This window comes from Artibeus jamaicensis, unplaced genomic scaffold (genome assembly GCF_021234435.1).
Source record: "Artibeus jamaicensis isolate MK-2021 breed Jamaican fruit bat unplaced genomic scaffold, CSHL_Jam_final contig_384, whole genome shotgun sequence".
Lineage (NCBI taxonomy): Eukaryota > Metazoa > Chordata > Mammalia > Chiroptera > Phyllostomidae > Artibeus > Artibeus jamaicensis.
The window spans coordinates 12,614,011-12,628,047 of record NW_026521810.1 but is presented as its reverse complement, the minus strand read 5'-3'; the positions used below and the strand labels follow the sequence as shown (position 1 = coordinate 12,628,047).

The 14,037-nt window shown below is 41.4% G+C and overlaps 1 pseudogene; it reads right to left on the bottom strand.

The window, feature by feature from the left end:
- Window positions 1-6,712: 6,712 nt before the first annotated feature.
- On the bottom strand, window positions 6,713-7,991 carry LOC119065841 (sorting nexin-24-like; annotated as a pseudogene).
- Window positions 7,992-14,037: the final 6,046 nt, after the last annotated feature.

Here is a 14,037-nt window from a genome sequence, read left to right as displayed (position 1 = left end):
AGAGTTCTAGTTCTTCCATGGCCAGTTCACTTGGGACATTCTCATAGGTGTGTGCTGAGGTGTATCACACTGGCATTTTCTTTGGCACCCAGAATGGTGACAGGCATCAAGAAAATATTTGTTGGTTGATTGCTCAGTCTTTTACTTAGTAGAATTACTTATTAACTGGTACTTCCATTGGGTGAAAGTGTGCCCAGTGAAGGGACATATACAAACACAGAGACAGGGCACACCTGGCAGGACAGGTATGGGTGAGAAGGTAACATGGTTGTCCTTCTGGCCTATCACCAAGGAAAATGTTGATTCAGTAGCCATGGGCACTGTATCACTTAACTTCCCAGGGTATCAATGATCTTATCTGTAAAATGGGAACACAGGAGTAACTGATTTGGCAAAGTTTATGGATGATCGAAATTATATACATCAGTAAACATCTTGCTATAGTACCTTTTATTTTTTTTTAATTTTATTTAGTTATTTTTCAAGTACATTTTTTGTCTATTTCTCCCATCCAAGCCCCCCCCACCCTGTGCTCCCCACCTCCCTCCCATTTCCACCCCCCCCCGTAGTCCTCATCCCTGTGTCTTTCATACTTGTTCCTCAAAATCCCTCCCCCTTTTTCCCCTTAAATTCCCTTCCCTCTTCCCTCTGGTCACTGCCCACTTGTTCCCTATTTCAGTGTCTTTGTTTTTATTCTGCTTGCTTGTTTGTTTTGTTGTTTAGCTTCCTGTTAAAGGTGAGATCATATGGTATTTGTCTTTCAATGCCTGGCTTATTTCACTCAGCATAATGCTTTCCAGTTTCATCCATGTTGTTGCAAAGGGTAGTAGCTCCTTCTTTCTCTCTGCTGCATAGAATTCCATTGTGTATATGTACCACAATTTTTTGATCCATTCATTTACTGATGGGCACCTAGATTGCTATAGTACCTTTTAGAAATTTCATCTCTATAGAAGTGCAAATGCCAAATAATTTAATGACTACATCAGACACAAAGGAAGAGGACATTTTGACACTTATGTTTTACCAAGAAATTCACATTTGTTTCATTTTTATAACTACCTTTTAAAGAAAGTAGAGGTTCCTCTGTTTAAGACGGTAGAAAAATCCTCTCCTTCTGACTTCAAAGCCCAGGTTTTTCTTACTATGATGAGAAATGAAACTAGTGCCCTCCAGGCCACTGGGGCCCCGTGTGTGGGAACTCTGTCTAGCAGAGTGAGCAGAGCTGCAGCTTCATGATAAACTCCTCAATCATCCTCATCCAATCCTTAACCAAACAGTTGGGCCAGGCCTTGCCTCTGCAGACAAAGTTGCTGAGGATTCGTGGATGAAAAGGGGCCACATACTAACTGACAAGCTCAGGGGAGGCCTGCGTGGCAGACTAGCAAACAGAGACCTAGAGTAACCACATGGGATGGTCTAAATTAACATTTATTAACTAAAAGCAGTTTATGACAGGTAGTCATGTCCTAGGCTCAAATCTTCCCTGACAAAAATCAGTCTTTACCTTAAGTAAGCTTGTCTATTGTCTTTTGCATCTACAATAACATACCTTTGGAATGTCAAAGCAGTTTCCTTTTTCTGGACCCCTCAAAGCACAGATACCACACCGCACACAGGAGGGAGACCACAAATCCCCTCACTGTTATTATCTTGTTAATTGTTGACTGTTAACTACCCTGTACCCACCTATGTAAAGGAAGTGTGTTACTTTTCATCCAATCCCAAAGGTTTCCTTGCTTTGCTTTCTCCTGCCTCTCTAATCTACCACCAACGGATTTCACGTAACCCACTTACATCCTCACTTTAGATTGTAATGTATAAAATAAGGTGCAAAACTGCCATTTTCTGGAGCATTTTACCAATCCACTGAGATACTGTTTCTTGGCAATTATCATCAGTTTAGCTCAAATAAACTCAGAAATTCTCTACAGATTTGAACATTTCTTACACTGACAGATTTAAAAGAAAACAAATTTGGTTCACCTCTGTTCCACTGGAGAGCGACTAAGGCCAGATCTGTGAAGAGCAGAAAAGACAGCCCACCTGTCCTCACAGCAGAGTATTTCAGACCCAGCCTTATTTCAGGAGGCCCTGGTGTGCTGAGCCTGCACGGAGATAGTGACCAGCTCCGGGGAGCTCTAAGAAAAGAGCCCCGGGACCAGCAGTTAGAGAAGATTTCAGGGGGCACGTGAGAGATGTCATCGTATTCCAGAGGGCTCTCTTGTGGTATCAGCATTTCTGTCACCTTTGAAGGCACATCATGGACACAGGTGGAACACACAGATGAGTCCATGGATGTTGGTTCAGTAGAAGGGAGAACCTTTTAATGACAGAACTGACCAGCTGTGTTGGGGGCTGCTTCACAGGGTTACTTGTCCCATCTTTGCTGGAATGCAATAGGTGGTACTTCCTACCCCGAGGAAGAGGTTGGACTAGGAAGACAGCTCCAAAATTCTAGAATATAAAAGATATAAGCACATACTAGAAATTTTCTCAAGTTTTTGCTTAATGAAACTGAAGCCTAAGGTAGGAAATGCCAAATGAGACTTGAACAGAGATTGTCTTATGACACCGCAAGTGGATGGTAATAAAGCCAAGGGTTCTAGGGCCTGGCTTAATTACAGTGGTGAGGCAGGAAGGGAAATTTCCCAGAATGTTACATAATGCTGGGCATGGACAAGCCCAGCTGCAGAGGGACAGAGAGGAAGGGCTTCTACTCAGGGGTGTACTGCTAGTTGCTCAAAGAAGAGTACCCCTTTCAGGAGCCCAGAATAGAATATTCCTAAGAATAGAACTATTAGTGCTTTTTTAATTTTTATTTATTTATTTTTAGAAAGATGGGAAGGGAGAGAGAAAGAAACATAAATGTGAGAGAGAAACATCAATAGGTTGCCTCTTGTACACACCCCAAATGGGGATGAAACCTGCAACCCAGGCATGTGCCCTGACAAGGAATCAAACCTACGACCATTGTTGCTCTGTGGGACTACACCCAACCAACTGAGCCACACCAGTCAGGGCAACAGAAATGTTTTGAAATAGGTTTTAAATGTTTTTCTTATTGTAACAAAAGTAGTATGTTTGTTATAGAAATTTTTTAATCAAGAACATTAAAAACATCTGTGATCCCACTATCAAACTATTTCTGTTGTTGACAAAGGATGGCATATATCCAGCCATTCTTGTTTATTTTTGTAAAATAGAATCATAATATATACACTGCTCAGGTACTGAAATGCAAACCAAAATTGAAAAACACATGTATTAGTTCATCTGTGTCAATGAGTTTACATTATTATTTTATGAAGAACTCTCAGAAGCTAACAAAAAAAGTTGAACACCTTCAATTAAAAAAAGGGTAAAAATTATTAACAGAAAATTAATTTTAACATTTGAAAGGCAAAACTAGCCAGCACTGCTGAAAGAGTGGGAGATGCTGGTGGCAGTGTCAGGGACACAACATTCCTGGAGTACAATTTGGCAATAAAGTGCCATGAATTTTATTTTTAGAAAGTCATCCCTAAGGAACTTTATTCCAAGGGTTATATAAATATTTGTCTTCATTGTATTTTCTTTTCTTGTTCTTTGTTTTGATTTAACTCAAAATAACTAGTAACAAAAACATTAAAAATATCTCCAACAGGGGCTCTCTGGCTCCTGGGATGGCTTTCTCTGGCTCTCAGGCTTTTCTTCCTCTTCTTCCTCAAGGATGCCTGGATGATCAAACTGCAGCTGCCTGCATTTCCCAACAGACAGTATTGGCTCGTGTAATTATCAAGAAGCCCCATGGTCTGGCATTTGGAAGCTGGAAACACGGGAAAACTGATGTAGTTCAAAGGCTTGAAAACCAGGGGATCCAACTCCCATCTTCCAGTGACTGGGTGTGACTGGACATTCCAGACTCTGTCCACCTGGCTCTCAGAGTCCCAGGCAAGATGGAGGCATAGGTAGATACGCTTCACCTCCTCACTCAACCGAAAGAAGGAAAACAACCAATTTAAAGACAAAAAACAATCCAGCAATGCCAGAAAATTAAACCATATGGAAGTCCAACAACCAAAGATTTAAAGAAGAAACATTCATCCAGACTACACCACAACACAGCAAAGTAAGTTGCCCCACCCTGGAGGGTATCTAAGGTTCTGCCCCTCACAATATAACAGGTGCACTGAGACAAAGAAATATTGCCCAAAGGAAATAATAGATCAAAACTCCAGAAAAAGAACTAAGTGATGAGGAGATATCAGATGCAGAATTCAAAACACTAGTAATCAGGGTGCCCATAGAAATGGTTGAGTATGGTTGCAAAATAGAGAAAAAAATGAAGGCTATACAAAGTGAAATAAAAAAATATGTATACAGAGAACCAACAGTGAAGGAAAGGAAACCAGGACTCAAATCAACGATTTGGAGCAGAAGGAAGAAATAAACATTCAATCAGAACAGAATGAAGAGACAAGAATTTTTTTTTAAAAACTGAGGAGAGGCTCAGGAACCTCTGGGATAACTTTAAACATTCCAACATCCAAATCATAGGGGTGCCAGAAGGAGAAGAGAAAGAGCAAGAAATGGAAAACTTACTTGAAAAAATAATGAACTTCCCCAATCTGGCAAAGGAAATAGACTTCTAGGAAGTCCAGGAAGCTCAGAGAGACCCAAAGAAGTTGGACCCAAGGAAGCACACACCAAAGCACATCATAATTACATTAGTCAAGATTAAAGATAAGGAGAGACTCTTAAAAGAAGCAAGAGGAAAGGAGACAGTTGTCTATAAAAAAAGTTCCCATTGGACTATCAGCTGATTTATCAAAAGAAACTTTGCAGGCAAGAAGGGGCTGGAATGAAGTATTCAAAGTCATGAAAAGCAAGGACCTACAACCAAGATTACTCTATTCAGCATAGCTATCATTTAGAGTGGAAAGGCAGATAAATTGCTTCCCAGATAAGGTAAAGTTAAAGTTCATCATTACCAAGCCATTATTATATGAAACATAAAAGGACTTATGTAAGAAAAATTAGAAGATCAAAACTACGAACAGTAAAATGACAACAAACTCACAACTATCAACAACTGAACCTAAAAAAAAAACTAAGCAAACAACTAGAACAAGAACATAATCACAGAAATGGAGATTAGAAGGAGGGAGATAAGCAGGGCAGGAGAAGGAAGAAAATAGGGGAAAAGATACAGGAATAAGAAGCATAATTGGTAGGTACAAAATAGACAGGGGTTGGGGGTTAAAAATAGTGTAGGAAATGGAGAAGCCAAAGAACTTATATGCTTGACCCATGGACATGAGCTAAGGTGTGGGGAATGCTGGAGGGAATGGGAGTACTGGGCAGAGGCATATAAAAGGAAAGAAGAATGGGGCAACTGGAATAGCATAATCAATAAAATATACTTTAAAAAAAATCTCCAACACTTTACTCCCAGTTATTTTTGATTGATGATACTTGATTATTTCATTCTTGCTTATCTCCAACAACAAGCTTTAAATTTGTATAGTTATATCTGAATCAAATGATTCAGTTATTAATTTTGAATTTAAATGTGCTCCCACCTGAAGATTATTAAAGTTAATAACTATAAATAGGCTAGCTGTTAATTGGTTTTCAATGAAATGCACAACTACAGCACATACATACAGGTTGCATATAGGTTATATCATTTTGAGTACAAAATATTAATGTTTGTAAGATGTACAGTGGAGTAGTATCACAGACACATTTAACTTAGGATCCAATATATGAGGTGAAGAGGAAGCGATAAGGAAGGTAACAGTTAACCCCATGGCAATGGGCCTGTCCAATGGAAGGACGCCCTTGGGGACACCCAGATGAGTGCTGTCACTGTGATGTGCCCTCAGTCACTGTCAGTTCACATTCTGACTCTTAGAGAGAAAGCATCTTGCCAAGGTATGTGTGATTCTAGTGTTTAAAGGTTTGTGTTTTGTATACAAAGTAGCCCCTAAGCAACACCAACAACTTCCATTGGTCTTCTACCAAAGAAACTGTCATTTCTTCCAACACTGGGGGACAAACTGGCTGTGGTGGATGGTCTGTCAAGAATAAGCATTAATGTCCCATCTTATTTTGTGCACTGACATTTGAAGCTAACCTCTGGGTACGACACAACTCCATCCCGCTATAATGTAAGTTAAAATACCGTGATTTTTACAGTGCCCTAATATTGCCAGCACAATATCTAACCTCCAGCTGAGTTCATTCCTAGCATTAAGCAGTGTGTTCCTGTGACAAGAATATATCACTGGCCAAGAAAATCCCATAATGACTAGATTAGCATGTCACAAAATCTGGACAAAAAAGCTACCAGAGTTGATCAGTCTCAGTGTGATTTGGAATAAGATTTTCAATTAGAAAATACTGCGACTGGAGCTGAGAGTCACTTTGCTTTGTCACACTGGGTGCTCATGAGGATCTTCTGCAGCCTCCTTCACACTGGCAGCTACATTCTACTGACAATACCCCTTAAACACTGGACCTTAACCTCAGCACCACCCCAGTTCAGGGTCTACTTTTAAAAGCACCTTTCTAATGGGAACTCCTCTGCCCTGAATGAAGATGGGACTGTGAATATTACCACTAGCTAGGGTTGTCATGTCGTAGAGTTTAGGTTATTTTGATAGATATGATTTCCTTGACTCCACCTTGGAAATAAACTTCAGCTTCTTCTGGCTGGGTAGGATTTTTAACTGGGCTGTAGATGAGGATAGAAAATCCCATGGAGAAGACCTTCAATAACCACATTTGGAAAACCCGGATGAGAGGCAGCGGCACCATCTGGTGGAAAAATTTGCTTGACTCTTCAGATTCTGTCTCATCCAAAGGTCCACAACTATCTGCCTTTGGTAGAGAGAGCAAGACTTGCACATTTAGGAAATCAAGAAATGGTTTGGGCAGTTCTTCACTTTCTAAAATAACAGCCTATAAATGTTTCCAAACCTTTTCATTGTTGTTCAAGACTTTTGGGTCCAGCTCCCTAATGTGCTTAGACAGAATTTCTGGAGTTTCAAGACATTTCATAAGCTACTTGTGCAAGACATGAAACTTGCTATTCCTTTTCTCAACAGAATATATTTTCCATTCATTAGCACTTCTATCTTAAACACCGTGTTTCCCCACTTCAGGTCACTCTCCGTGTGGAGAAAGGATGGGAGGCAGCCTCCGTGGCCACGCCAGCCTGCCAACTGGCCTTTACTGTCTTCTGGTAATTTTATAATTTCATTTTTAATATGTTCAAATCTTTGATTTATTTGGAATCTAATTTGGTAAGAAGAGAATGTAACCTTTTCATTTTTATTTTTCCAAATGGTTTATTAGTTCCCAAACACCACTCATGAATTAATCCACACTTACCCCCTCTGGTAAACATCGGAAGTTTGTCTGAAGTATAAACCACGACCTAGGTGCCTACATTTGAGGAAATCTTGGATTGAAAGTCAGAAGACGCTGTTTCCTCCCTGAAAGCTATGACACAGAGTCTGTCACTTCCCTTCTTTTCACTTTGTTTCTATGAACTCCCTCTATCTGAACTCTGCAAGGTCACTGGTTCAGTTCTCCAGAAATTCCCAGCACCTGCAAACAAAGCAGAACTAACTCATATGGGGAAATCTGGGAAATGATTACCTACTCAGTTAAGCCTACCTTACATGATGACTTCAACTGTCTGGAACCTAAATCATCATTTTCCTCCCCAAACCATTTCCTCCTGCAAACTTCTCTATTTCTGTTGTCCAGACTCAAGATCTTGATGTCATCCTACAGTCCTCTCTCTGCCATCCTGCACAGCCAGGACTCATAGTGTTGGTTTCTCCTGCCCTGCGCACCTCTCACGTGCACTCTCCCACCACGTGGTTGTATTGAACATCACTGCCTCCTTCAGCCTGGGCTCTCCTCATAAAGGTTCACTGGGGGGAATGATGCCCTCCCAGCTCCACTCACCCCCTGTGCTAACCTGCTGAGCCCATCCCGGTCAGAACCATCCACATCACAGCTCTGCACAGAATGCAAGGGCTTCCTCATTGCTCGCAAATGGATGTGCAGGGCCCACTGTCGTTCAGTCCTCTCCACTGCCGCTTCAATCTTCTTCCCTTACTCTGACACAGCTTATTGCCTGCATCTAAAATATTGGGTCATTTCTCTCCTCTTTACCTCTAGTCTGAACCTGGTTTAGGAATATTTATTCAAGTATTCAGTAAAGTATGATGTCCGATCTTAATTTAAAAATTTTTACATTATATTGTATGTTCACGCCCATGTACTGACTTTTCTCAGTGGGTCAGTAGCCCTTACAAAAGCAAAGTTCCCAGCCCCAAGGTCAAGCCTCGCTTTTTCCTAGCTCTTGTTTTAAAAGACATAAATGTCTGCAAGTTGTACCCTATTGGGGCCTAAAACTTTATCAGACCACTTTCCTCTAAATCAGGAAAGAGCTGATAGCAGAATAGGACATTGGTGACCAAAAAGAAAGTACAGAACAAGGTGAGAGGAAGCAAAAGGAGCAGCAAGTGTGTGGCCCATTGGTCTTATCTCCATATGAGTGGGCCAGGGCCTCAGCTCCCTGAGGAGCTCATGCCCAGGAAACCACGCTCCGTGTTCTCCTCCTTCCAGCTTCTGCTTCCCCATTGTCCCAACCTGCTCCTCTTGTGTGCTCCCCTCTGGCTGGGGGTGCCTCACAGCTCACACTCTCCCCAGACTTCTGTTGCTTAGGATTCCACATCTCTAGCTCTGGCTACTGTCTCTCTGAGCTGTAAACCTGGGCATGCAACTCCCACCATATTGCCTCACAGGGTCCTCACACTGACTTCATTTTCTCTATGTCTGCAGAGTATGGAGCTTTGGTATTCCTCGCTGTTCCTTCCAGAACAAGTGTAACTCCACATATCAACCATCTAGGTGGGTACTTTCCTTTGAGCCATCTATGGCCCTCACGCCTCACATCTAACCAAGTCACATCTGCTGATCCTAGCTTCTGATCATTCAAATACACTCCCTCTCTTCATCTCCACGGCCACCACCAAGCCCTACCATCCTCAGCTCAGGAAGTTTCAACAGCCTTCTCCTCTCATTTGCTCTCTCCCCTTTATTAATCCATACAGAGCATTGAAAATCAAAAATTTGATTTGGCCACTCTCCTGCTTAAAATATCTCAAAACTGTCTTCTCGATAAATCTAGTGTCCTTAGCACATTTACAAGGTTGCCTGAGACTTGGCCCCACCTACCTCCTCAGCCTCATCTTATGCCACTTTCTTGGCTTCTGCCACACCTGACCTTTCTCAGTTTCTCTGCTTAGGCACATGCTGTTCCCATGGCCTGAGGCATGAATCTCTTTCCTTACCTCTAACTGCACCTTCATCTGGCTAAACCCTGTCCTTCCCGTCCATTATGCTGCTCCTCAGACTAGATTAGGTTCCCCTTAATCTGCCTTTTGTATGTCTCCATAACATCTCACACCAGCTCTTTCTTAATAAATACTACAATCACGATCCTATGTGCAAGACATGGCTTCCCTGTGAGCAGAAATGCTCTGTAAGATTGGAAACTATGTTCATCTTCATTGCCACTTAGTTGTCAGCTCCAAAAATGTTTCTAGACCAAAGATGCCCATCTTCTGAATGAATGAATGAACTGAAAATGGTTAATAATATTCCAGCCTATTATACCCACTGTAGACAATCTCATGTTCTACTTAGAATTCCTTCTACTACAACCTGATTTTGGGCCAGACATGGCTAATATTCCCTGCAGCAAGTCTGTGCTTTCCATTCTTCATCAAGGAAGGGCCTGAGCTAGTAAAGAAAGTTCTAAGTTCTGTGGACAAAGGAGGGTAAATAAGTCCCAAAGGAGAAACTGCCAGAGAAAAAAGTGGAGATAGGAGGATGTTGGACATCTGGAGAGTGGGGAAGAGAGACTGACTCTAAACTAAACACACTCACAAAAAACAGTCTCATTTAATCCTACCAAAACATTATAAAATAAGAATTACTAGCCCAGCTTTACAGATGAGGCAACCAGAGCTCTAAAGTTTAATCAGTTTGCTCATAGCCCCACAAGTACGAGACAGAGACATGTTATGTCTTCATTTACCTTCTTTCCTCACCTGGAATATTCATATCCACTGTCCCAATCTAAAACACAGCCTCCATGAAGGCTCCTTAATTCTTGGTATCAGCTTCAGTCACTCACTTCCCATCTGCACTTCTGTCCCTGTTATAGCACTTCTCTCATTCTGCATGTACTGTGGTCATCTGCACAGGTCTGCCCACAAGTTAGAAGCTCATTAAGGGCAGTGGGGTTCTTTCCCACCTCTTTCCCCATGACTTCTGATGCCATGTCTTGGTGTGAAGCGGGTCTCATGGGATTGCTCTCTATAGGAATCCCTGCTCTCTTCTGTCCCTGGGGTCCTGCTCCTCAAGTCCAGGCTTTCTCAGTCTGCTCCTTCTCTCCCAGGGGAGCCACGGTGTCTTTGAAAATCCTCGCAGGGGATGTACTGGCCTACTGGGAACAGTGCTAAGACCCCCAAGGCTAGCGTTCAGAAAAAAAAAAAAGATCATATTTTTCCTTGGATTTTTTTTTAATCCAAATGCTCCAAAACTTGTCCAGCATTTCAGAGTGAAAAACTTAAACTTTTCTGAGGGTAATCAAGGGCCTGGTTGGTTTTTGTTTAGACCAAGCTTTCTAGAAAACAAGCCTGAGTCATTACCACTTAACAAAGGGGTAAACTGCCATTTCCTTACAATTTATCAGCAATTGTTCTATAGTTTTGCACTAAAAAAGGAACTTATATCTGTTTATACTCAGCAGGACAAATCAAATTTGCCATTGAAGTAATGAAAATATACATATCTATTTGAAACTCAACTATACATGTGACAGAGATTCTACAAAATAAAAGTACGGAATGAGTCCAGGGTGGGCCCTGTGTAACCAAACATAACATTTAAAGAACAGAGGTGCCATGAGGCAGACCATGGCCATGTTCAAAGTAGTCATGAAATATTAAATGGACATCCAGGGTTGAAGGAATCCCAATAGCCATTCAGTGTAAACTCCTCCCTTTATAGATGAGGAAATCCTGAAGATGTGTAAGAATTGTTGTAGGTCACTGAACTGGTTAGGGTCAGAGTCAGATCCAAGCCTTTTGCTTCTCTAGCCACAGTGTATGTCACTCCCCACTCTGTGGCATAATGGCTCTAATCAGGGGCCCATCCTTTCCAACAGCCAGGAGTTTGGAAAAAGTAGAGAACTGTGCACTAGATATAGGACCTTTGCTGCTGACTATTTGCATGCATATTAATCAGCCTCATATCATATTGAATGCTTATATTGGTGGCTATTAAAAATGATTTTAAAAACTGTAAAGCACCACATAAATGTTAGATTTTAATGCAATTATCATGAGATGTTATCTCAGCAGTACCAACTTAATTATTAGTTTATCTTCACAGCTAATATATCTATTTATTTAAAATTGGAATTGGCCAAAATGAAACCATCTGATTACGTTCTTAATTAACTTTATTGGAAAATTCATCAAATCAATTATGTGAAGAAGGTATTTGAGGTAAAGTGCTTGTCTGTAATAGAGAAGGGAAGTCATTTGTAGTAGTAGTCAGAATAGGTCAAGTTAGCCTGCAGAAACAAATGAACCCTAAAATCTCAACAACTTAGCACAGTTAAAAATTTGTTTCTCACTGATGCAAAGTCTCAAGCAGGTTGTTCTAGTCCCACTCATTTGCAGCCAACACCTCATTCACTTGCAGCCACACCATCTAAAATATGTAACTTCCAAAGTTGCTGCATCAGAGGAAGTCGGAGATGACAAGGGCACACGCTGAGCCTGGATTGCATCAGCCTGGAAGTATAAGTCATGTATCACTTCCTGCTCACAGTGCACTGGCCAGAACAAACCACATGTCCCTGATTAACGGCCATGGAGATGAGGAAATGAAAATGGACATTCATTAAGTAACCCCTCAAGTGAGTAAATGGATATTTGATGAGCATGGTCTACCACGTATATGTTCCCCAGATTTCAGGAAAGCACATATTACTCTGAGTATGCCATTTGCATAAAACAAGTCTAGCCCTGGCAGAGTGGCTCATTTGGTTGGAGCATCCATTTTGTATACCAAAAGGTTGCAGGTTCCATCCCCAGTCAGGGCGTGTATAGAAGGCAACCACATAATATTTCTTTCTCACAATGATGTTTTTCTCTCTCTCTCTCCCTTTCTCTCTCTCTAAAATCAATAAACATGTCCTCCTGTGAGGATTTAAAAAAACAAATATATAGATGCCTTTAAAAAAAGAAAGTCTGAAAGGGAATACACTAAAATAGTGATAGTGAATAACTCATTATTCCAGCTTGGGGTTATTTCCCTAGCAATATTTAATAAACATGTTTTAGAATCCAAAAAAGTAATTCAAGTTATTATTTAAGTTGAAAACCAAGTTTGGACCAGACATAACTATGACTCCATTGAGGAAAATGACTCAAAGCAGAGGGGATTTCTTTAAAACACACTTCTAATTAGAGGACCACGATTAGACAGCAAATGTAAAAGTGAGAGACAGGCACAGACACACCTGCTGCCACACAGGATGCTCTCTAGTGAACTCCGATTTTTACAAAGCATCTGTGGAAAATGAAAAGGAGGGCACAGAGACCAGGGAACAAGATAACTACTGCTCAAGAGAAGAGAGAAAAGGAGTTTGGAAATTTTTTTTAACACAAAAAATTAGGGAACAGATGAGCTAAGGCAAAGCGAGGAGATCTCAGGTGAGCAAAGATTTGCTGGCTCAACATAAAACTGCCCCTTCTGCCAACTTGAATTCTCCATCTACTCTAAGCCACAGCATTCCTCTGCTCAATGAGTTCCCAAGCACTTACCCAAAGTTCACCCAATGTAAATGGATAAAAACCTACTGGGTCTAAACTGGGTCCTGCCCATCTGAGTTTTGTCTTCCTCTCTAGCCCCATGTCATTGACCCTTTAGCCCCCACCTCTCTGGGCTCCAGTCTAATAAATACCCTATGTTTATTCACTTGACTCCATGGCCTTTGCTCAACCTGGAATGTTCCCTCTTCCTTCCCCAGTGACCACCCAGTCTAAGATGAACGTCATGAGAAAAACATGAAGCTTCAGAGGACGTGGCAGAGGGAGGAGAGATATTTCAAACCATTTCTTTTTTATCACTTTTTAAAACAAAGAAACTTAGAATCAATGAATAATAGGGTGTTTGAGGCAGGAAATACCTTTAAGGATGATCTATTTCAGCCTGGTCACTTGGCATTGGTGCTGAGAAGAGACTTGAGCATCTATGTTCGGTGGAAAGAGAAGATTGGACTTAGAGTAAGAAATTTGGACTTGATTGCTAGCTCTGCTAACTTTGTGACCATAGATTAGTCACTTAACATCTTCAAGGGTCCCCAGCTGTGAAAGGGATAGTAATCTCTACCTCACATAGGTGTAGTGAGGAGGCAGCGAGACAGTGCAGATGAGAGCCCTTCATGAACTGTAAAGAAGTTATCAAAGGAAAAATATCACCATGACTCTTTGGACCCACAGCCGTCAAGCCTAATCCACCCACCTACCAAAATATATCGTCTTAGCTTAAATACCTAATTTTGTGAGTCAAGAAAAAGATAGCGATGTCTAGCAAAACCCCTGGCACAGAATAAGTGCTCAAAAGTTTTTTTTGAATGACTTGGGTTAAAATGACTAAAAAAGAGTTTTTGAGGCCTCCTCAGAGTCAAGAGGTGAATGCATGAAGCTACCCAAAGTCCCTGTCACAAGACAGCCCCAAACACCCTCTTGGTCCCAGTAGAGCTCTACCTAGCACGTTCCTCTCTCTGTTCCCTGGAAGAGATGGCCTGGTGCTGAGGCTTCCTTACAAGTCAGCCTTTGTTCCCACTCACAGAACAGTAGGCTCCCCAGAACCAAGCAGGGACCTCTCCCTCTCTGAACCTCACCCGCATGGTTCTTCCTTTAAAAACTGGTTTCTAAGAAGATCACA